The sequence below is a fragment of the Arachis duranensis genome, chromosome 5 (assembly GCF_000817695.3).
Source record: "Arachis duranensis cultivar V14167 chromosome 5, aradu.V14167.gnm2.J7QH, whole genome shotgun sequence".
Taxonomy (NCBI): Eukaryota; Viridiplantae; Streptophyta; class Magnoliopsida; order Fabales; family Fabaceae; genus Arachis; species Arachis duranensis.
In genome coordinates this window covers 1,181,353-1,185,698 of record NC_029776.3, presented here as the reverse complement: position 1 = coordinate 1,185,698, position 4,346 = coordinate 1,181,353, and positions in this window count along the sequence as shown.

Below are 4,346 nucleotides of genomic sequence, written 5' to 3'. Positions count from 1 at the left end.
CTGAATTAGGAAAGTATTTCTTATAGAACTCTGTTCGGAAAACCTCCCAAGGAATCACAGCGCCATCTGGCTGCAGGATACGTCGTGTCCCCTGCCACCAATGCTGAGCCTCACCCTGCAGCTGATAAGTTCCAAACTCAACCCATTGCTCCTCAGGAACCTGCTGAGCCTGCAGTGCCCGTTCCATAGCTTGAATCCAATTATCTGCATCTGTGGGATTTGAGGTTCCCCTAAAGGTCGGAGGGTGAACTTTTAGAAATGTAGCAAGTGTCATGGGACCATCCTCATCATTATTGTTTCCGTGATTACCCTGGTTTATCTGATTACCCAGTGCCTCGGCTGTCGCCTGCATAGCCGCAGCCATATTTCCCAGGGCAGCCATGAAGTCTACTGGATCATTCCCTGCCAGGCCAGGAGTAACAGTGCCTATCCTACCTCTACCTCGGCCGCGACCACGTCCGTGAGTCGACATCTGGTCCCTTCACACACCAAACAAGTGATATTAAGTTGATCAGTCTCAATATCGCAAGTCTAATGCTTCAAGTTCCAAATGCATGCTCATGAACGTTTATGCCACATATATCAATCAGATATCCTAATAGCACATACACACACCCAGAGTATGCCCAAAAGCATAATCAGTCCATCCCTCAGGCTCTATAGGAACGAACTGCTCTGATACCATAATGTAACACCCTACCACACAGGGCCTTACGCTTAAGTCGTAAAGCAGAGGTGGCAAGGTATTACGACCTCTAAAAGAAAATGATATCTACATAGATATAGTTGGGTGAAATCATATCTAGGAGCCTCGAAGAACAAGCTAAACAAATTGATAAACAGAAAATCGTGACACACTCGCATGGATATTCGTAAAATGGACAGGTAAAATCGAAAGATAACTGAACACATATATATACATATCAGAGTTCCAAAACTCAGATAGCAAGCTCCAGACTCGACCTGCGAAGCTAAGGCCGACTAGAGTATATAATTATGTATATATACAACCCAAAATAAAATTCAAACAACAAAATAAACCCCTGTATCTCCAAGTCGACCTCTAGGAGGGACAAAACACAAAATATACATGCGGAGAGTCTATAAACATATATACATAGCCTAAAACAAAATATGACAGTCCAAAAGACAGTTATTCGCTCGTAAGGAGGATACCCAAACGCTCAACAAGGTGTCTCTCGACCTGCATCTGAAAAACAACAACATAGTATGGGATGAGAACCGGAGGTTCTCAGTATGGTAAAGGTGCCCGCATAGTTAATATAAAAGGTCTCAAGAAAGCCAAAGGCATTCCTAGAACTTCGACACTCAGATTTCAGCTTAAGAATTCAACTAAACCAGAAATTAGGTAAGTTGTCTAAGGTATTCTAATTCTGAATCTAACTTTAACCTAATAATTCATGTTCTGTCTCCTCTAATCCTCTGAATCATTGGTGGAACAATCCTCTCTCCTCACACCTTCGCCAAGAAGGATTTCTCAGAAAACATACACATATAGTTCAAGCAAGAAAAGCACAGGTAGAGAAGCATTTACAGCAAGTAGAACAAGTAGCGGATAAGCAGAATTAAACAGTGAAGCAAACCAAAACAATGCACACTCAAGCAAACAAACAAATGCATATGATGTATGCCTGTCCTATGGCTGATGAGTCTCATCTGTCGGTTATACAGCCAACCCGACAAGTTCTGCTTGCTAAACACTTGGACTGTTCCCTAACGCACATCCCCATGAGTCTATGCATAGCTTTTTCTCATATATATATATATATCAAATCGCTCAATGCGGGTACCATTCCCGAGAATTTATAAGTGCCTGGTCACCCTTACGTCGTAGGGTCAACATAGTATCAAGTCTCAACTTGGAGCAAGCAAGCTCAAATATAATATTCAATATTCATATTTATATGCATGCCCATGGGGGAATCCGGGGAGTTAAAGTGCCCGGTCACATCTTGCGACAGAGGGTCAACAAATAGTCTCAAATATACAAGCCACATAATAATCTCTTTCTCTTTTAAAATATTACCTCAAATCAAACTCTAATTCTTAAAGAAATTTTGGCAATATCTCCTCTAATACTCAAATTTCTGCCACTCTTCAAGGGTCCCAACTATCAAACCAAACACCTCTCAGTCATTCAAATCATTTCCAGTAACAAATTATTTCATAATCAAACAAATACCAATATTAAATCTTTTTCCAAACCGACCAACTTCAACAGCAAATTATTGACAATAGCTAAACCTCACATTTTATACCATATACACAAATCCATCAATTATTCATTCATTTCATTCCTATCTTAAGGTCTTCTAGCCTGAGTTTTCACGTGACATTAAACATTATCTACGAGAAACCAAAACCATACCTTCGTATGGAATCAAAATATTCAAAACTCTGGAGAAACTTTCTGACCGAGCTATCGAAGAAGAAAACGTTCAGAATCGTCTTTGCCTCCTAAAACTCTCGTTAGCCAAATCCAAAGAAAAGAAGAGCTACGTCATTGTCAACTTCCACTAATCAAAAATGGTGTCAACGTGTAGAAGAGGAGGTTACAAATACTCTTACCGGATTAGATTTTTGATTGGAGTTATAGATTTCCAGAAATCGAAGCCGGAAGTTTAGAAGAGTTTACGTTTTTTCTCTTCGTTACGTTCTCCCCTCCCTTTATTACGATATTCACGTATATATGTTTATATATATATGACCGTCTTGGCTTTTTTTTTAATTATTATTATATATAAACCGCCTTGGTTTCTTTATTATATAGATGCCATATATATATATATATATATATAACACGTAACCTAATGCATAATGATAATAACAATATATATGTAACCTGATGCAAAGTTTAAACCACCTTTTATCTCCTATGCTTTATAGCTAATAATAATAATAATAATACTAGCGATAGTAATGATGGTCATGTAATAATAATAATAATAATAATAATAATAATAATAATAATAATAATNTATTGATAATAAAAATATTTTTTTCTAAAAATAAAGAATTCTAATTTTTATAAAATAAATTATAACTTATTTATATTTATATTTTTAAAATTGAGGGTTGCTACATCCTATCCACCTTATAAAAATTTTCGCCCTCGAAAATTGATATAAAATGGAAGAGACTCATACTAACGTAACTTCCCTTCTTAAACATGTCAAAGAAAAACAGTAAGATTTGACATGTTTAGTTTGCAAATTCAGGATATTTTTATGGCTTAAAAGTCTACGCAAAGCGGAAGATACAAGATAAACTCGATGCAGAAAGGTTATAAGGCAGGTTGGTATTGGAACGACGGGTTTATCGCTTCTAATACTCGCTTCATCTAGCTCCCAGGTTCTGCTGATTCTAATGGTGTCACCTTTCGTAATTCAATCGAAACTGGTTCAGCCTCTGACACTAAATCTATCACAACTTACTCTTTCTTTTGACACATAACCGATTATCAATTACGAGTTTAACCTATGTCATGTCTCTTCCTCATAACTTACCATCTCTGGGTTTCAGGTAACTGTCCCGCACAACTCTCAACATTTCCGGTTCTTTATGTATAACTTAAGTTGTATACTCAAAATAATTCAACCCACTACTGCTGCGCCACTCTTATTATTATTCTCCAAGAATTTAGTCACTTTTCTAGGCTGACCAACTCTCGTTCTGTCTCACCATTCGGAGGTTTTTAGTCGATCGCTCAATTGAAAATCACAAGGCTCACAACTCGGTAATGTACTACAATGAATGCTACGTGCTATTTACTACGCAAGGCAGTCGGAAATTTCGATTATCAGTGCGTGATTACCTCTAATCGGAGTATCTGCGGTTCCAGCACCATCCGCTGTCATAGTAAACACGTGTCCCTGATGTTGTGCCTTTCCAGCTTCTTGATTCTTCTTCTTTTCTGGACAATTCCAAGACAAATGCCCAGCTTCACCACAGTAATAGCATACACCTAAACCAGCCCTGCACGGAGTATTCGGGTGGTACTTTCCACACCTCCTACAAGTTAAATCATTCGGTGGGGTCTGAGCTTGCTTTCCTTTGCCTCTTCCTTGGCTGTTATTATTACTGAATCTCTGGAAGTTATTCTGACCTAAATGTGGTTGTGGGGTGTAACCGCCTTGCTTAAAATCTTGTCGTCTAGGGGCGAAGTTCCTTCCCTGATCTCTCCTAACAAAAATTCGTTGATCACTCTTATCTGATGTCGCCTTTCTCAGACAATCCTCAGCAACTCTACTTTTATTTACCAGTTCTGAAAACACTCTGATCTCCATTGGTGCAACGAAGCTCAGAATATCACTTCGAAGACCTCC